The sequence below is a fragment of the Rattus norvegicus genome, chromosome X (assembly GCF_036323735.1).
Source record: "Rattus norvegicus strain BN/NHsdMcwi chromosome X, GRCr8, whole genome shotgun sequence".
NCBI lineage: Eukaryota > Metazoa > Chordata > Mammalia > Rodentia > Muridae > Rattus > Rattus norvegicus.
The window spans coordinates 21489106-21510262 of record NC_086039.1 but is presented as its reverse complement, the minus strand read 5'-3'; the positions used below and the strand labels follow the sequence as shown (position 1 = coordinate 21510262).

The 21157-nt window shown below is 40.0% G+C and overlaps 1 protein-coding gene across 4 annotated transcripts in view; it reads left to right on the top strand.

Moving 5' to 3' along the window:
* The first annotated feature begins 1542 nt into the window (after positions 1–1542).
* Positions 1543–21157, top strand: part of Klf8 (KLF transcription factor 8) — a 179640-nt gene continuing 160025 nt past the window's right edge. Inside the window, exons 1-2 of one of the 4 annotated variants that reach the window (XM_017602264.3) lie at positions 1543–1698; positions 2142–2283. The gene's annotated coding sequence lies outside the window, so the exon portion shown is untranslated. Of the gene's footprint in view, positions 1699–1795; positions 2284–21157 lie in introns of those variants that run through there. The other 3 variants (XM_039100624.2, XM_008773103.4, XM_039100622.2) reach the window with 3 other exon arrangements.

The following is a 21157-nucleotide window of genomic DNA, read 5'->3' as shown; positions in this document are numbered from 1 at the left end:
ATGTTAGCCGCTTATGTTTTTCATCTAGTGTGCTGTTATAAACTTGCAATGTACCTAGCCAAAATAAGAGGCTTCCATAAACTCTTCTCAGAAGAAGGAGTGAGTCTGGCAGTGGTGCTGCACATCTTTTTTTCTTTCTTTCTTTCTTTCTTTCTTTTTTTTTTTTTGTGCTGCACATCTTTAATCCTAGCACACAGGAAGCAGAGGCAGGTGAATCTCTGAGTTGGAAGCCAACCTGGTCTACAGAGTGAATTCCAGGACAGCTAGCCAGAGCCACACAGAGAAACCCTGTCTCAAACAACAACAAACAACACAAACAAAAACATAATAATAATAATAGCAACAACAGTAGATATTATACAATAAATCTGTGAAGATACTGCTCATAATATCTTTAAATAAATATTGGCCTCACACTCTATGGCAAGCCACTATTCAGTATGCTAAGGATATTTAAATTCCTGCGCTCACAAGCCTCTGTTGGTAGAAACTTGCAAATTCCGGGCGCTGTAGATTTGGCTCAGTGGTTAAGAGCACTGGCTGACCCAAGTTCAATTCCTAGCGTCCACGCAGCAACTCACAACTGTCTGCAACTGCAGTTCCAGGAGGAGATCTGACAATATCACACACATACAAACAGGCAGGACACCAATATACATAAAATAAATAAATATACCAATATACATAAATAAACCATCTTTTAAAAAAGTCGCAAGACCTGTGTTCTGTGAGTTAACATTGGATATAGGATATGGAGGGAACAAAACAGAAAGGAAACACGGAGGTCAAAGTATGACACAGATCTTAGCATACTGAACTAAAATCACCAGCCACTGTGAAAAAGGTTGTTTTGAAATTGGTAGGGAGGGAGAGATCTTGTTTCCTGTAGAATGTGGATTCTAAATGCAATGGGAATCAAAGATTTTATAAAAGAAGTACCTCTTGTTCAGTTTGTTTTTTAAAACTGCTCCGCAAAAGCGGTTGTCTAACTAGAGAAGGATTTTAGGGGAGTCAATATAGAAAAGCAAGAGATCTTTGAAGAGACTCATTTAGTTGAGAGTCGGCAGCAGGCCAGAGCCTGGGAGGTATTAGGAACCCACGCACCCAGCAGTGGTCAAATGGACACATTTTAAAGACACAGACAAAAGGATTCTCTGAAGAATTGAAAGTGGCTGGAGAGGAGAACAGGGTCAAAGTTAGGCTCCTCGAGATGTTTTTGTTCTGAAACCAGGTGTTACCATTATCTGAACTGGGAAATGGCAACAAACGTAACTTCTTGTGAGTCACTGTGGGCTTCCAGTTTAAGATGGTAAGATTGGTCCTCCATGCTTTTCTGACTTTTGAGTTGCCTGATCCAGGAGTAGGGGGTAATGGTACTGGAAGGCTTTTTATGATTTGTTAAAGGTATCACACAGATTTCTGGGAATCACTACTGTCTCTTTTTCTAGGCTGGTCAGAAATTTGGAGACTCACATGGATGAAAGGTGAAGACATTATCCTCCCCTCCACCAGGCAGAACTGGAGAAACCCCAAGGCCAGGAGAGCTTTTAAGCCCCTTAAGTCTAGAAAAGTGCACGAGAGTGGGCGGTGCCAAGAAGGGCGTTCGTTACTGGAACTTTCTTGGAGTTCTGGCTGGCTAGGGAAGAGCTTTCACCAGAGACGAAGTTAAGAGACCGGGGTGTGGTGTGGTGTGGTGTGGTAAGGTTGGGCCTGGCTTGTCCGGAAAAGAGTTTGGGTGGGGTACAGTGGGCCAGCTTCAGGCCAGAGGTGGGGAGGGGAGGCCTCCACAAGGAGGTAACCCCAGCTTCAGAAACCCAACAAAAATGTCCGGGGCATTGTTAAAAAGGCCCCAGGATTCTGTCGCCCATCAAAGAGGGAGGAAAAGCTAAGTTGTGTGATGCAGCTTTAAAGGGGCTGGTGATTGACAGAATGTGTAGCAGTGGATGGGGTGGAGCCGCTGGGTGGGGTCTGGGACAGGCAGCTGGGAGAAACCAAAAGGGAAAAAAAGAAAACCATTGCCCCTGAAATCCTTAAGGCTGGGTGAGGGACGCTCGGGCGAATGAGGGGAAAGGAGGGTTTTAGATCTTACCACCACTCCCACCACGGGCTAACTCCCTCGTACCCTTCTGTCTCGCCTTAAGATCAGTAATATCGAGTGTACCGGCATCTCCCTAAGTCTCCCTGGGCTCGGTTCGTGGCGCAAGGCAGCAAGGACCCCGTGTGCGCGCTGCCCCTGGCAGGGGCTGCAAGGAGAGGATGCCTTCGGAGGCTCGGAACCCCAAAGTAAGTCCCTTTCATTTTGCCGGGCCACCACCTCGCCTTCTTTGGCTGCCCTCCCGGGGTCTCGGAGGGGGCGGGGACATGGCCTCAGTTCTGCCGGTGGCTCACTCCAGAAGGAAAGAAGGGTGGGGCAGGGTGGAGTAGGGCGGAGGAGAGGGGTGGAGGGTGGTGCTCTGGTGCCAGAGTGGCCACGCAGCCAGCTCGTGCGCACTGAAGCGTGTAGTGTGTTTACAGCCTCTATTTCCACTCCTGCTGTTAAGGCTTCGCTACCATCCTTCTGGCATTCTTTCTTTTTGTCACACTCCAGCATCCCTATCAGGTTGCTGAAACCTCTAGCTTGTAGCTGGGAGGGCTCCATCTTGCCTGGCTTCTTAAAGGGACAGCGCACAATTTTACCTAGGGGACGTCTATACTTGGACTGGAAATTTAGTTTAAAGAATATCAGTGCCTTACCTTGTTATAACACTACCTGTTTATTGGAAGGAATTTATGTGCCGAGGACATCTCCTCCCTCTCTCAGGTTACCCTTCAAACTTGTTCCTAACATCCAGTGGATTTTTTTGAAGGTGCAATGTGGGTATTCATGCCAATTTGCACATTAGTTACTCACAGAGTCAGTTGGCTCTGTAGTTTTTGCTGAAGGGTAGCATTTCGAATCAGATGCAACATGACTGTGTAGATGACTTTGAGCAAATTAATCAATTCTACAGATATTTATTTAATGCCAACTTCATTGCCAGTGGCAGATCATGCATGCACCTGGACACTGTAAGATTTCAAGACCCTGAAGGATGTTACTACTGACTCCTTTCTTAGCTTATGGTGGCCAAGATCTCCTCCCAGGATAGAGAGAGGAATGTTGAATTTGATTCTAACATTTGCCAACCATCCCTAACATATACTCTCTGAGTTCACATGTATTTCTTTCCGTCAGTGCTGGGAATCCATATACTTAAATCAAAGGAACTGGGAGCTCAGGTTGGAAAACATGTACCAAGTCAAAATGGCTTTAAAAGTAGGTGTGGTGGCGCGTACCTGTCATGAGAGGCAGAGGCAGGTGGATCTCTGAGTTCAAGGCCACTCTGGTCTATGTAGTAAGTTCCAGGACAGCCAGAACTAGAGAATGCTACCTTGTCTTGAAAAGAAAAAGCCCTTGGAAGAGAACAGGACAGAATTCTTCAGAAGGAAAGCTGAGGCCATCCTGAATGCTCTGATTTTCATGTTGGCGTCTTACCTGGTACATTGTTTTGGGAAGGACTGCCTCATTAGCTCCTTCCCATCAGATAAAGAAAGAGTTGGTATAGCAACGATTCATTAGTAAGGGCTTCTATGGACTAGTGACATCTTTTACATGCTTCTCTTTTGTTTCTGCTTAGGGAGGGTGGCAGGATTATGGATGGAACTTTAGTCCACAGACCAAAGAGATGAAAATGTTGTCGAGGTTTGAGGGCTATCAATTCACCATGAAATACTCTGTGTGGGTGTTGGAACGACCCAGTTCCCATCGGTCTGCAGTTAGCTGTCTCTGTATTAAATGTAAAGTCCAGAATCACTTCTCTAATATTCTGAATTTCACTACATCTCCACTACCAGTTCTCATCCAGGGATGGTGTCTGTTGTAGGTTCCTTGACAACATTTTATTTTTATTTTTTTTCCTTTTTTTCTCTTTTTTGGAGCTGAGGACCGAACCCAGGGCTTTTAGCTAGCTAGGCAAGCGCTCTACCACTGAGCTAAATCCCCAACCCCTCCTTGACAACATTTTAAAGCAAAGCAGAGTCCTCTATCCTTGGTAGATCATCTAAACTTGAAAACAGTCTTATTCCAAACAGCCCATATTATTGAGTTTGGAAAGGAATTAAGATAAAAAAGACTCAACATTTTTTCCCTATGGCCTCCTGAAAACAAAGGAAAGCACACATTCAACAGAAACACTCCTAGTTGATTTTAACTGTTTGGGAGTGTAGTCTTGTTATTGAGTCAAAAGCCACTTGTGCATGCCATACCCCTTGAACGGAGGGTGGGGAAGGAACTATGTGTTGATTCCACAGCCAGTATTCTGCCTTTGGTATTCCATACCACTTATTAGGGGCTGATATGCTTCTCTTTTAACATTTGATTGTCTCTTGGTGTTCATGGCTGGTTTGATTATCTTTCTGGGGAATTTCAAGTTGTATATATGGGAACTAGGACACTCTTAGCTGTCATACTGTTGCTGAAATGTGTTTATTGCCTTTATAGGACAAGGAAAGCTTTATGAATGTACTGAGAAGTACTCAAGGAAAAAGTAGAATTTTTCTCCAAGGGGTTTAAGAGGCTTTCCCATAGCACTTTGAATTATTTGGTGTCATTCTGCTTCCTTTTATTTAGGACAAGGCAAAGTGGTTTCATGAGAGATAATTGCAGAAACTAAACAAAAACTATCCAGGGATCGCTGCCTCTCCGTGTCCCTCCCTCCCTCTTTGCCTTCTTCCTTCCCTCTCCCTCCCTATCCCTTTGCCCCTGCCTCTGCTTCTCTCTGCCCTCTATTTCTGTAATTCTATAGCACTAGTTCCAACCCTTAAATTGCCTCTTGGAATGCCTAGACTTTCCTGTACTAGAAAAATGTGGACAGCTTTGGTTAAATCCTATTCTGGTTCTTACTCAGTCCTCAAGATTAGGAAACTGCAAATGAGAAAATTGCAACACAAAATTATATTGTGTCACGCTAGTCATGTACTCATTTAACAAATGTATGCTAAGAATCTTTTCCTGTACCATTGCACCACCGTGGAGATAGTGAGAGGTGCTCTTGAAGGGGATAGACAGCAAAGATATGTGTTTGGTGAAGATCTAAATTAGTAGGAAGACAGTGTAACGTGTTAAGGAGAGCTAATATGCAATTTTTTAAAGAAAGCCTCTTTGATATGATAAAGAATAATATATCTCATGAAATAAGGGAGATAGCCACAAGAATGTTTGAGAAGACTGTTCTACTTGGTGTATTCCAGGAATAGCAGGGGGTACATATTGGCAGCTGTGAAAGCATATACCTGGTATCCCAGTACTTTGGAAGCCAAAGGACAGCAATTTCAAGGCTATCTAGAGGTATATAGCAAGGCTAAGAAAGTAAGGAGGTGAAGGGGGTAGAGGAAATTAAATATTGGCTTTATTCTGAAGGGGTTAGGCTGCATTTTTTCTGTTCTTTAATATTGTAATTTCCTTTGTTTTTAATTGCAATAGAATTACATCACTTCTCCTGCCCTCTTCCAGGGAATTTCTTCTTCCCTTCTGCCCATCCCCAGGTACTCTTTGTTTTAACCACTCCCACAAACAGATAGTGCCTTTTTCTCTGATTGTTTCTGTTACACACAATATGTATGCATATGCACAAATGTGTAAATATAATTGGCTGAGTACATTTTTGTTGCTTGTATGTAAAGGATACACTTTTTTTAAATGAAAACTGTCACCAATCATTTCAAATTCTACTTCACTAAAGAGTGTTGAACTGTTCTTGACAAAGTTGAAGTAGATTGTCATGGGTTTTGACTGTGATGCTCCTTGTAGAAAATCTTGGAAAAGCTTTTGCTGAATCGTTCATGCCAACTAGGACATAATTTTATAGTGGCTGTTATAAACATAATTATCTGAAGACGGTTTCAAACAAATGTGAAAATACTTAAACACAAATGGCTCCAGTGCATTTTAACAAAAAAAAATCACCATAAATTTATTAGCACTAAGAAAATTCTTAGCTTTAATTACAGAAGTGTCACAGATTTTATAGTGCTATTTATCATAAAAATATGAAGTATTTGCTTGGAAATCTTTTTAAACATTCACTACTGCCAGCACATTATTTCTTTTAAGTTAGTTGTTCAATTTGCTTTTCCCCAAGTCGTCCAAGTAGAAAGCTTCAAATTTAGATCTCTATTCCTAGCCTGGGGAACTCAGAAAGAGAATAATGAGAATGGGGTTAAAAGTGAGAGAAAAAGAACCAGCATCCAGACAGGAAAATGTAGCAAGAGTTTTAGCATCTCCTTTTATAATTTGGAAGTTCCATTTATTTTAGGCCTTGAAAACCCCCTTCTCATTCCAGATCCTCATTAGGGGGAAGGTAGGTATGTATGTTGGATGACTGACTGTATGTTCAATGTACACATGAAGGGCTGCATCTTCCCTAATAATTCTCAATTGGCCATATAGTAGACACAGTTGAGGAGTATATTAAGAAAATTATGATACCTTTGCTTATCGGCCTAAATTCAGATTAGGTTACTTTGGGAGTGACCTGAAAGAAAGGATTGTTTAAAAAATAGTCTTCAGGTAATTCTACTGTGGAAGCAAGGCTGCCCAGCACTGTCTTGGGTCTGAGGTTACTCTAGTATGGTAGCCAGAGCAGAAGCATCTCACCACCTGAAAACCTTTTAAGAATGTCAATTTTCAGCTAGGTGTAGTGGCACAAGCCTCTAATCCAGCACTAGAGGGAGGCAGAGGCAGGCAGATTTCTGTGGGTTTGAGGCCAGTCTGGTCTACAGAGTGAGTTCCAGGACAGCCAGGGTTACACAGAGAAACCCTGTCTCAAAAAAACAAAAAACACGGTCCCCAGCTCCGAAAAAAAGAACCAAAAAAAAAAAACCCAAAAAACAAAAAACAAAAAACCAGAAAAATGGCACTGGAGAGATGGCTGAGTCGTTAAGAGCACTGACTGCTCTTCTGAGAGATCCTGAGTTCAATTCCCAGCAACCACATGGTGGCTCACAACCATCTGTCATGGGATCTGATGCCCTTTTCTGGTGTGTCTGAGGACAGCTGCACTGTATTCATATATAATAAATAAGTAAATCTTCAAAAATATTAAAAAACGAGAAAAAATTCAGGCCCTGCCTTAGATGAGCTGGTTCAGAAATTTTTAGAGGTGGGACCTAGTGAAAGAGATTTGAACAAGCCCTTCCGGTTGCTCATTGCTTTAGAATTTAAAGGTTCGCTCCAGGTCCAACACAACTGAGGAAATAATATACTGCTTTCAGTAAGAGAAGTTCCCGGCGCTTTTGTGTGAAAGGTGGGAAAAGTGTGCCTGTTAGCATCCCATGTCAGAAGCTCATTCCTGTGCCATCAGTGTTTGGATTGTATGCATCATCTGTCCACCCTTCTTTTAGCTTAAACATTCTTTGTTCATTGTGCACTATTTAATTTAATCACCATAATATCTTTGTAAGGTAGTCATTGATGAGACCCAGGAAAGTAAAATACTAAAGATCACATAGCTTGTTAGTGGAACATACATTTTCTCTTTTGAATCCTCTGGGATTTTTGTTCTGTCACCTGATGTCCTCCTGTTCTGTCTTCACTTTTTTTTTGTTCTCCTGCGCATCTGACCATGCCTGCATGATGTACTACCATGCACTAGATTCTCCAGTAAGCACTTTAGGTGCTTCAATACACACTCTCATCACAATAGTCCCTTGAAGCAGGTGCCATCATTTTTCCTGTTTTACAATTAGAGCACAGGAAAACCAAGCAACTTGCCCACGTTTCCAGAGCGTGCCAATGGTAGACAGGCATCTGGTACACAGTGTACAAAGTCTGCACATTGTTGTCTCATACTGCTTTATCTTCTGTGGTAGTTTGAATGAGAAATATGTGTGTCCCAGGGGCTTGGGTATTTGGACACCTGGCCCCCAGTTGGTAGGATTGTTGGCAGGTTGTGGATCCTTTGGGAGATGGAACCTTGTTAGAGGAAGCATATCACTGGGAGCAGGCGCTGAGTGTTTATAGTTTCATCCTACTTTCTGTTCGCTCTTTCTGCATAGTGTTGTGGTTTACGATGTGAATTTGAGCTCACTACTCTGACCACTGTGACTGCCGCTTGCTGCCATATCTCCCCACCATGATGGACTCTTCCCTTTCTGAAACCATAATCCCAAATAAGCCCATTCTTCTATAGACTGCCTTGCTCATGGTGTTTTGTCATAGCAACAGGAAAGTAACTGATACACCTTTCTAGCATATACTTTCTTTTCCAGCCTTAAGCACTTTCCTTGTTAACATACAGATTAATACTCACTTTTTTAAAAAACATCAATTGAAATCCTTACTGAAACTGCTCTTACCAGTTACTATATGCTCTATCCTGCCTAGTGCTCTAGTTTAGAACCTAGTTAACTGCTACACTCAGGGATGCAGGCTAGCCTTTCTTTTAGAGCCTCCTGTTCTTTGACTTTTATGTCAGTATTATTTCTTGGATTGCTACTTGCTGGATTGTTCTTTGCATTCTCTTCTCTTGCTGCTCTAGAATCCCTGTTTCTTGTTGCCACTTGTATGACGGTGTCTTTCTGCATGGCAAGTCTCCATTTTCAAATGGAATGTTTCTTCTGAACCTAGACCATTAACTGGTGAACATTTCAGCATCTTACATGTAGTGTGTCTAACACCTTTTATATGTTACCAAACCTTCCATTTTTGTCCTCTGATCAATGACTTAACAGCATCCATTGCCACTCTCTTTTCCTTTACTTTCCAAATTATGTTTATTTTTTCTTAATCATACCTAATGTGGCATATTAAAAGAGGTGGGTTGCTGTTCTGTCTGTCTGCAATATCTGTGTTCTCTGTTATGGGAGGAGTATATTCCAGCATGTGTTGGAGCCCTAACTTTTTCAGAACTTTTGAATGTGAGTGTATTTGGAGATGGTTTTATTTAAATAGGTGATGGAGTTACAATGAGGTCAACAGGATAGAGCCTAATTTAATGACTCAAAACATTATAAAATGAAAAATTTATACACAAAATTCACCCAATGGTGCAAAGTGGAAAGACAGACAGTAAAAATGAGAAGCTCTACCTAATTCCTCCCTCATAGCCCTCAGAAGAAATTTCTTCACCCTCATGGATTTCAAATTGTCTATGGAACTGTACAACAATGCATTTCTATTGTTAAATTAGTGTGTGATGCTTTTTAATGGTAGTCCTAATAAATTAGGATAGATTCCACTCTGTTTTACAATATCCGCGATTTTTAAACCTTTTCTGTTCAATGTTCAGAATCGTTCAGAGCTGCCCTATCATGGGATTAAATTCATCCCTCTTAATAGTATATTTCCATTCTGTCTACAACCTGTTATGTATATGTGATTTTTTTCCTTGTTACAAGTGTCCTGTTAAACTTAACCTAACAGCATTTGTTACCACTCTCTTTTCCTTTACTTTCCAAATTATGTTTATTTTTTTCTTATCATACCGAATGTGGTATATTAAAATAGGTGGGTTGTTGTTCTGTCTGTCTGCAATATCTGTGTTCTCTGTTATGGGAGGAGTATACTCCAGCAAATCGTATTGCTTAGATATGCCATGTTTTTTCAAAAATTCCATTCCTTATTCTTTGGTAGTCCCTTTATCTTGAATGTCTTTTATGGGCTATGAGCACTCTGTGGTGTTGGAGTGCTTACCCAACATGACCATAGTCCTGTGTTCCTAATAGGTTTCACCAGTGTAATAACCTAGTTCAAGCCAAATCAAGAGTATAAAGGCAGGCTTATTGAGAGGCTGCTCTTGGGCCAGTTCACTGATCTCACGGGTAGAAGTCAATGGAGCCGCATGCCCTTGCTAAAGAAGGGGTTTTTATAAGTCTTGGGCATAGGATGACTACATGTAAACTAGTATCTGTGGTTGTACCCGTGTATGATAAAAAAGCCGAGCCCCTGGCCTGGCACTGCTGTGTGTGGAGATGAGGAGAGATGTGGTCTTCTTAGCTGGAGTTCTCCATGCACACAGGCGGGGTTTGGAGATGAAGACTAAACAGGGTTTTTTAGTTTGGGCAGTGGTTCCAATTACTTCCCATCCTTAGCACTGCAAACAGTAGTATTTGATGTGCCTGACCTAGTTCATTTAATGTAACAACCTTTAAACTCCTCTCATGGTAGCAATTCGTATGGCTTCTTTTGAAAACCATTAATTTAAATCCCTTTCCCATTACTGATAAAGGTTTTGTTTGTTTTCGAGACAGTGTCTTACAATGTGGCTCCTGCTGGCCTGGAACTCACTCTGGAGACCAGGCTAGCCTCCAACTCACAGAGAGCCACCTGCCTCTGCCTCCCAAGTGCTGGAATAAAGGCATGTGCCACTACACCCAGCTTCATTATTAACAAAGTTTTAAATTTTAATTATTTTTTATTTTTGCTATCAAGGATTTTTTTTTTTGAAATAGGGCCTCTCTGGTCTTGGTTGGTCTGGAGTTCACTATGTAGTTCAGCCTGGCCCCAGAGACATAGCAATCCACCTGCCTCAGCCTCATAAGTGCTGGGCGCAAAGGTGTGTGCTACTATGCCTCAGTGCTGTTGAGACTTTTAGGCTCTATATATTAACTCTTCCTTAAATAGACTGCTTACAAATATCTTTCCACTTTCCTAGGTTGCCTTCTATTGTTTACTTTGCTGTGCATACACTTTTTAGTTTGATGCAAAATCCCACTCATTTCCCTTTTCCCTTTCCATGCTTTTGGGTACCTGTCCGGAATTCCCTGCTTATTTCAATGTCTTGAATTTTTTTTCCTAATGGTTTCAGTTTGGGCTTTTATATTTAACTCTGTAATCATTTTGAGTTGATCTCCAACTGCACATATATTCAGTTTTCCTAGCATTGTGTATAGAAAGACTGTCATTGCTTCAATTAATTCTCTTAGAATGTCCAGCAGAAGTCTGTTGTCTGTAACTCTCTGGGCTGACTTTTATGCTCTCTTATTTCGTTCCATTAGTCTCTATATCTATGTTAAACCATTTTTTAACAATTGTAATGTGTTTGTGCTTTTATTCAGATTACTATAGCTTTATAGTATATTTTGAAGCCTGGAAGTGTGATATCTATTTTTTTCTTTTTCTATAAGATAGCTTTGAGTATTTAGGAATTTTTTTTGTTTACATACAAATTTTATGATTATTTTTCTATCCATGAAAAGAATGTCATTGGCATCCTAACAGAGTTTGCTTTGAATGTGTCTTGCTTTAGCCAGTGTGCATATTTTGATGTTGCTTATTCTTTTGATTGTGATATCTTTACATATTTTGAATTTTTTCACATTCCTTTTCTAGTTTTCATACTCTTCACCTCTTTGGTTAACCTTTTTCAAGGTATTTGAAAATGAGTGTGTGGAAAGCTGAATCTTTTAATAACATGCAGACACACACTCTCTCTCTGTCTCTCTCTCTCTGTCTGTGTGTGTGTGTGTGTGTGTGTGTGTGTGTGTGTATTATGTATGTATGTATGCAAGCACACACATGTGATGGAAGATAAAAGATTAAAACTGGGTCAGAGTTTAATTTCAGTGTATCTTTGGTTTAATTAAATCTACTCATATAGGGGCTGGAGAGATGGCTAATCAGTTAAGAGCACTGGCTGTTTTCCTTGGGTCCTGGGTTCAAGTCCTACATGGCAGCTCACAACTGTCTGTAACTAGTTCCAGGGAATCTTGCACCCTCACACAGACATACCTGCAGGTAAAACACCACTGCACATACAATAGTAATAAATTTTAAAAAAATCTATCATATACATTAACCATTTCTATTTATAATGCAAAATGAAAGAAACATTTAGTCCTTTATTTCATTCATTCATTCATTCATTCATTCATTCATCATACAACAGAACCCTGTAGTTCTTTGCTACAGCTTGGGAACACAAACCTGTAAGACTCCAGTTTTCATCAGATCTCCTCAGCTAGGAGACAGACAATCCTTTATAACTTATTATTTACTTTTTGCTGGAGACCATGCTAAACCCTTTTGCATACTTTTAAATTAAATTTGCAGTAAAGTTATGACTATTGTTTAGATAAGGTTAGAGAGAAATCTGGCTTCTCTCTCAGCCTGTGACTGAATTGCTCTAGTTGGTCTCTGACTAACTGTCGTTCTGTTCTAATATTCTGCTTCCTTTTCATTCTCTGGCTCATTCAGTCTTCACCTGTGTTTAGCGTGTTCGCTCTTCAACCTGTCTCTGTACAACTGTCCCTGTAAAACTGCCTCTTTTTCCCTCTCTGCTCTGCTTCCTTAAGTAGCTTTCCTTTCCTCTCTGTTCTTTTGAGAGTTGGGCATATCCTATTCTTTCAAATCTTTCTTTGATTCAGCAGTTTGTCTGCCCCTCAATTAGACATCACTTTCAAACATGGATACATCCTTCTACAAACTAACTATATGTTCTTTGTTTGGAATTAAAGGTATGTACTAAGGCCTGAGGCACACCAAAACTAGAAGCAAGCTTTTTTTTTCAGTAAATAGCATAATCTTGGAGTTGCTGTGTGACCAAATATTCTGTAACAAGTCAAGATGGACTACTAACTTTGGATCACAATACCATTTTAATGAAATAATGTGAAGAAATAGTGAGATAGACACTTCTTGACAGGTAACAATTCAAGGACCTATGCACCAATATCTGTGTGCACATGTCTGTGGTTTTAAACTATGTTTGCTCAAAATTAGAATTCATTGTCAATGTATAAGAGCTAGAGTTCCCGTTGGGTGGTGGTAGAGACAGAGGCAGGTAGATCTCCAAGATCAGGGCCAGTCTGGTCTGTAGAGAGTTCCAGGACAGCCAGGGATACACAAGAAACCCTGTCTGAAACAGTAAACAAAACAACACAATACAACACAAACAAAATAAGTGATAGAGTCCACATAAAGCTTTTCTTAAAATCTATCTCATCTCTATGGCTCCATAGCGATAGTTACCACAATATGAGCAGGAGCCTCTACTTTAAACATTTCATTTACTAATTGAAGTTAATATCTTTTGGTTATAATGTGACTAGATCTTTTATTCTTGTTTTTGTTGTTTTAAGACAGGGTCTCACTATGTAGCTCAGGTTGTCCTGGAACTCATTTTATAGACTAAGCTGGCCTGGAACTCACCAAGGTTCATATGTCTCTGCCCCAAGTGCTGGTCTCACTAGACCTTAAGAATGGACTGAGTTTATGAAATGGGAAGTTGTGGAGTGGTGGCATTCCATCTCTGCCTCTTGGCCCACTCTGAGACTGAATTGCTCTGTTTTATCACACACGTCTGCCACAATGGACTGACACCTCTTAAATCACATGAGCCAAGATAAATCTTTCCCTCTAATACTGGTAGTGTTAGTACTAACATTTTTACTAACTCAAGTCACCTGAAATATTTCTTTAAACCAAGGAAAATTCAGATTACATGAAAAGAAACGGGAAGTTGATATGTATCCAAAGTTTCTAATGAATCTTAGCAATCTCTCCATCAATGTCCTCTCTTTTAGATGGTCTTAGCATGTAGTGGGCAACAGATAGCTTCTTTGTCTGCTGAGTTCCTGTTACAGATGTTAATGGTTCATTTACATAGAAAGTCACTGGATCTCATCATTCAATTCCAAACTCACAGGACTTGGTTATACCTGGCTTCAATTACCTAAGGACTGCTCTATGTATCCGGAGGCTTCACCCCTTTGCTAACCAGTGAGGACTTTTCAGGGGATAATTTTCTCAGTCTCTGTTATTCTGTTATAGCAACAGGAAGCAGATGAAAATAAGTCTGTAGTATATAACATTCAAGCAATGAGTGATGTATGCTTGTATTTTCTACACTTTCTCCTGTTCTTTCCTCTTAAAACCTACTTGTTGATGAAACCATGGTTCATTTATCTTTCACTTTACCAAATCTTAGCGCATCTAACACCTCCTCTCCCCCAAGTCCTGCTTGTAATGCAAATTGAGTACAGAGCTCTGGGTTAGAGCCCGGGGAAGTACTTCTTTCTAATGTCTGAGTGGTACAGAAGCCCCTGAATAGATCACCCACTGTGCAGTAAGGACAGAGGAAAGATAACACAGCACCAACCTTGTTTTCTTTAAAGGTCAAGTGATTGCTATTTTAATATGTTAAATGGCTTTCTCAAGGTCACAGAGCTGGTTAGTGTCGGAATCCAGACTTTAATCCAACGACTGTTTCTCATGCAGTCTTTTATAGTCTCTGCTTGTAATCATTTCTGGAAACAGTTCCTTGATTTTGAATTGCTTTTTATAGCTCAACTTACTCTATGAAAGTACAGCAGCCTTTTGGTGTCTTGGTTGAACACAATTTTGTATTGTGGAATTATTACTCTATTTACGTCCAGGTTTCCTTGTAAATAGATTTAAGTCAAATTCTGACCATGTGGGATGATTGCTTTATGAAAGCTTTATATAACTTAGAAGCCAACTTACTACATTATTCATACAGTTTTTATTGGTCCAAAAGGAGAAGTGAGGCTGATTCAAATATTTGGAGATAACAATCATAGTTGTTGATGAGGGAGAGGTAAAAACTATTTAAAATGACCTTTCACTTAAAGCATGCCCACTGTATCTGATTGACACTGAGGTCCTCTTGTCCCAGTGCATAGAGGGGACAGTAGACAATTTACTCATTAGCTGAAGTAGAAAACCCACAGATTTTTACAGATAAGTTGTTCAGACTATTTCTTGCCTGGCCCTTACACTCAGAATACCTACAAGTTGGTGAATTTACTTGAGATCATTTGATAGCCCCACAATGTGACATTTGAGAACTTGCAAAGTCCTCTTCAGCATCGCTGGAATCTACCACTGAGTTCTTCCCTTTCAGCTGTGCCGTGTGGTGCATGTGTGCATGGCATGTTTATGATACCCAGTGAGTAGTACCTTTAATATCCTTCAAACTTCCTCTTGTTTTTAAAAGTGCATTTGGGGCACTTTTGTGTTAAATTTGTCCTTTTTTGACTCGGCCAGGGAATGTAAAATATAATATTCATGATTGGGTAGGTTTAACCTCGGGAATCTAATTTTGTATTTCAACCTCTGGTGGTCAGAAACATCACATTCATGGAGTGGGAAAAATATTCTAGCAAAACAGCCTCTTGTTGAGTAGTCAAGGGTCAGAACAGCACAAGCTTCTGAATGCCCAGTATTGTTGTTTTCTCCCCTCTGTGTAAATGTTATTTTGTTGAATCTACTTTATACAAACCTATGAAATTCCATTTTCCCGCGTTATGAAGTAAGTAAATGTAGAAATAGTGAAGTTAACTAAATTTCCCTGTTTCTTGGTCCCACAAGTAAGTGCTGTGTCATGCCATTTTTACTCACTGAAGTTAGCGAAGTGACAGATGCAGATACAGCAGACCTCTTTTTTTTTTTTTTTATAAGTATTCGAAGGCCATTCCTTTGCACTGCCTTACAATGAGCAGAAATTCAATCATAGACCTCCCATACCATTAGACTCAGAAATCTCAGAATGTCTTGGTCCTTTCTGCCCTCAGTGTCTACAGTATAAGAGAAATCCAGAAAATATTTGCTGACCGAAGTAATGAATAAACAAGTATATGAATAAATCCAGTTTTGGGGAATCATTGACATAGTTTGTAACATCTTGATAAGTTGTATATTGTTTTACATTTTTGTTGTCAATGCTATATAAATTATTTATGTATCTGTAGACTGATAAATGTATGCATTCAGAATTTGTTATCCTTATATTTACAGACTCACAAAGATATATCACATAAGTGAATATTCTTGGTTTCCTGCTATTGTAAAATCATACCATAAATACAATCTCAAGCTCCATTCATGCTACCAAACTTGGCCTCCTAATTTTCTAATGAAATATACATTCTTTCATGTCTCTTATACATGAACAGTCAGTCTGGTTCAAAATTTCTGTGCATAAATGACCTGTTTCTGTGATTATAGTGCAGGTACAACCTGAGGAGAATATCGATGGCCACAGAGTGGGTAGCCTAAAACAGAAATTCATTCTCATAATTCTGTAATGTAGAAACCTGGCATCAACATGCTGGCAGGGCAGGGGCCCACACAGACCACTCTAGGCTTCATGAACGTTTTTAGCTTCTTATACTCCTATGTATTCGTTGGCTTGTAACAGGATAACTGATGTCTCTGTGTTTTCATTTGTGTGTATTTTTCTCTCTTTTTCTTCTTCTTGTAAGGACATAATCATATTGAACAAAGGTCTGCTTTAATCACCTCATCTTGATTTTATCTGCAAAGTCATTATTTTCAAGTAAGGTCACATTGGCAAGGACTGATATCAACGTATCAAGAACATATTTTGAGGGATACAGTTCAACCTGTAAGGTCATGTTCTCTGGCTCCCCTGAATGCATGTCCTTCATACGGGGCAAATACTCTTCACCTATCCCAGTCTTCTCAAAGGCCTTAACCTAGTCCAAGCATCAGTTCTAAGTCTGAAATGTCAACTAAATAAAATCAGTACAAAAATCCTAAGTTTCATCTGTCATTCATTTCAATAAGATACGATTGGTTGAGAGCCCCCCAGCCCCAGGGGCAAAAATTTTTTTTCCATTTGCAGACTTGTAAAACCTAGAGGAAAGTCTGAGAAAACCAGGATAGGGACAAAACAGGCATTATCATTCCAAAATCCTTCAAACTAAAAGAATAAAAGGGGTCTTGGGGTCAAGGCAGGTCAAGGAACATTGTATTAGAGGTCAAAGCCTGAGAATAATCCTGTGGTGTGTTTCTCTGTCCCCTTGGCTTGGTAGCTTTATCATTCCAGTCAATGGGACGGTGACTCTCCCTCTCTTACTTCTGGAAATGAAGCGTTTAGCCCAGGCCTCTGCAACCATGCCCTGTCCCTTCACTTCCCTCTTTCATTTCTGCTCTTCTCTGTTCCTTTAAGTCAAGACTAACATGGTTTTCCTGGCATGGAATCTTCATAAACCTGTTATATATGTAATCCACAGAGATAGAGCTTCAAGATAGCCTTGTGGGAGAACACAACTCAACCCAAAACAATTGGATCTCTGTAAAGATCTATAATATCCGTGTGCAGTGTAAAGATGAGGCAGGGATCAATAAATACTTCTAGTGTGACTTCCTGTTTCTTGTTCATGCTAAGACATTTTACCTGGACATTGATGTATAGTCTTCTGCCTAACACATCTACTGTCAGTCCTGATGTTCTTAGTCTCCTTTCCTTCTTTGATTTTATACATCTGAAGACTGTCCAACTAGTATATTCTTATTACATATTTATATATTATGTGTATTATTTATATACATATTTGTGCTAAAGTATCCAACTATTATGTATTTATTTAGCTTATTGTTTGTTTCTCACTATTAACTACCCCTTCACAAAGGCTGTATCTTCTGTTTGTTAGTGTTCAATGGTTTTTCTCCAGAACTTGAAATGGTACATTGCCAGCGCACTGTGAACATTCAGTGTTTGTTCATGCAATGAGTGTACAGAGATAAAGAGGGTCTTTCTGGAGCATTAATATGATGGTAGGTATTTTTATCACATCTTTATATATTCATTTTTATTTTGTGTGTGAGTAGTTGTCTTCATGTACATATACATATCAAGTGCATGCCTCGAAGTCAGAACAAGATGTGCTAGATCCCTTGAAACTAGAGTTACAGATGCTTGTGAGCTGCCATGTGGGTGCTAGGAACTGACCCCTAGTCAACTGGAAAAACGGCAGGGACTCTTAATCACTGAGCCATGCTGGAGGGATTTATAACAGCAGATAAACAAGGGAGGACCAAGTAAAAGCATGTGTAAAAACCAGCTCCTTCAGTTTGTATAGTGAGACCAAGTGACATTAGCATCTCCCATTATGGTCAGTGCCAGTGGTTGCATTCAATTCATGGTTGTATTGTAGCATTTCTAATTAAGAAACTGTATGCCTTTTCCTTGGTGAGCTAAGAACTTGGTGCAGAAAGAGGGTAGTATTTCACTGGTTTTGGAAAGAGGCATGGCTATTGGCCAGGGAAAACAGTGAAGGGATGATAAATGTGAGGGTGTGGGTGTAAACCAAGAAAAGCAATGGCATACTGTAGCATCACTATAAATACCCCCCACAGTGTACTACACTATCTTAATCAACAGCAGCAGCAGCAGCAGCAGCAGCAGCAATTGCACCATCTGTTGCATTTACTACATGCCAGGCACTGTGCCAGGCAGTAGGGTAAGAATGAATATGGCTTAATATGTCCCACGAAGATATTTATGGTCCACTCGGGTGGGTGAGGCCCATAAGGAAATAGTTACAGCAGGCAGATCTGAATGCCCCACTTGAAGGGAACAGACAGATGATGAATCCAGGTTTAAGATGATAGGAGACAATGGTTAGAAAAATACTTCAGTGACATTTAAAAGCATATGTTGAGTTTTGAGGATGAAATTGTTGTCAAGGAAGCATTCCAGAGAAGGACAATTTATTTATTTATTTATAATTAATTAATTAATTAATTAATTTTTTTTTGGTGAGGACAAGGATGGTTCTGAAGTCTACCTGCCTGACTCTAGTTGCCAAGAGTGCTAGAACCATGCTTGCTTGTTTTAATACCATTCTTTTTGCTGAATGCATGGTTGGCCACATGAGAGAAGTGTTAGTGCTTGTGGTCGCAGCGTGACACCTCTGAATTGAGACATTTGGATGAAACACACAGTCTGAATAAGTGAGCAGTTAGAAATTAGGATTGATTCTAGGCAGTATTTTGCATAGAATTCTCTTATGCATGATTCCCTTTCGGACACTTCTTTTACAAGTCCTGTGTGTGTGAGGAAACCCAGGCCCAGAGAGGACATCCAGGAGCTCTGCGAAGACTGTCTTTATAAATGCATAGCGTCTGTCATCTGCCTGTGCTTCCCATCCTTCTGTTTACCAAGATGCTCACTTGCCATTTGCTCTCTTCCATGCTCAGTCACAGATTTTCTAGAAATTGATCATTTCCCTTGTATACAGGGGAAATGGGATCAGAGCCTGAGCTTTACCCTTAAAGTATCCTGTATCCCACCCTTTAAAGATACCCTCTTTTGCTGGACACTGATGGTGCACGCCTTTATTCCCAGCACTCGGGAGACAGGCAGACAGATCTCTGTGGGTTCAAGGCCAGATGTGTATACAGAAAGAGTTCCAGCCAATGCTTCACAGAGAAACCCTGTTTCCCACCCCTCCCGCCAAAATAAATACATACAACAAAATAATACCCTGATGTTATTTAACATATAAATTGTATTGCTATACCATAAAATAAAGCACTGTTTGAAAAAAAAGAACATTTCAATAACTTCAACCTTAGAAACATACTATGGCCTTTTAGGATTAAGAGACTATTTGATCTCTTTTTTATGACTTTCTTTACTTAAACCTTCTCAAACTGGGTCAGATCCTTGCCCATACAAATGAACAAGTGTTAAAAAGAATATGAGTATTAATTCTAGGGAGAATGAAAGCTGATGTACAGAGAGGAGTTATAGGTTTAAGAAGTTCCACTGTGGATAGTAATTATAACCTAATGTACTAGCAGACACTACAACAGATTTGTATGATTATGTAGATTATATGCTATGGGCCAATACCCCGTGAATATAGAAGTGATATATGATGCTATTAACTAAACTACAAATTCCCTTTGACTTTCCCCATGTTGTCAGCTAATGTCCTGTTTTCTGTCCAATACCGAAATCCACACTGCATTTAGTTTTCGTTTTGTCACTCAATTTGGGATTATCTGATCTTATCTCTTGATCACATTGAGGTTCTGGATTGTCAGGCAGAGTCACACAGAACTGATAGGCCCTTATCTTTGTGTCATTTCAGACAGCACGTGATGTTACTGGAGATGTAACCCTGAATCACTTGGTTAAAGTTGTGTGCCAGATTTCTACAAGTCACCCATTTTCTCTTTGCCGTCAGAATAAATCCAGCCTACTACTCTAAATCTGGTCCACAGGGTAGCTGCAAAATCACCTGGGAGCCTGCTGAAAATATATAATCTCAAGGCAACTGCAAACCTACAAAATGAGGGTCAGAAAGTTGACAAACTCCCTAGTGTTCTTACTGTATATTAAGATTTGAGCCTTATCTAGAGGAATGCTCACACATGTGCACAAGGAAACCTGATAGAGTGTTCCCAGCCTCAGTGTAACAGGGTAAAAAAGTATAAACCATCTAAACATCAGGAGAAAATATAGTTCTAATATTTTGATAGCATATGAACTATACCAGACAACGAACCAATCATGTGGACAAATTGGCCCACATAATGTACACGCGCATGCACGCATGCACGCAGGAAAAGTTACTACTAAATTGGCTGACCCAAAGCACATATACAGTGCTCTATTTTTCAGAAAAGGAGCTGAATGAAATAAACATAGCTCATAGCAGTGGGTTTGACAAACTTCTAGGCAGTTACATGGATTTTCATTGCTTTAGTTTCTGTATATTTTCAAGTGACACACATGAATGAATGCAAAGCGGCTGAGTATACAGGAGTAACCACACATCATCCCTTCATAGTCCATGAAAAGTATCTTGAAAGCAGGGGTGAATTTATATATCTGCCACAGTGAACAAGAGCACCTTATTTATGTATCTTAGCTTCCTTTTTTATTTTTTTAAAAGATTTATTTATTTTATTTATATGAGTACACTGTAGCTGTCTTCAGACACACCAGAAGGGGGCATCAGATCCCATTGCAGATGGTTGTGAGCCACCATGTGGTTGCTGGGATTTGAACTCAGGATCTCTCAGAAGAGCACTCAGTGCTCTTAACCACTGAGCCATCTCTCCAGCCCGTGTCTTAGCTTCTTAATACTTGCTGTGCTGAATTAGGCCGAAATGGTTCTGTTTACAGTAGAGTTATAAAAACGCAGCAACAGTTGGTATCATGCAGCAACACTGCCATTCATTGACCTTTCATCTCACTTCTTTATACCTTTTTAAAAAGTTGGTTGATCGGGGTTGGGGATTTAGCTCAGTGGTAGAGCGCTTGCCTAACAAGCACAAGGCCCTGGGTTCGGTCCCCAGCTCTGGAAAAAAAAAAAAGAAATTAAAAAAAAAAAGTTGGTTGATTGATTGGTTTATTGATTT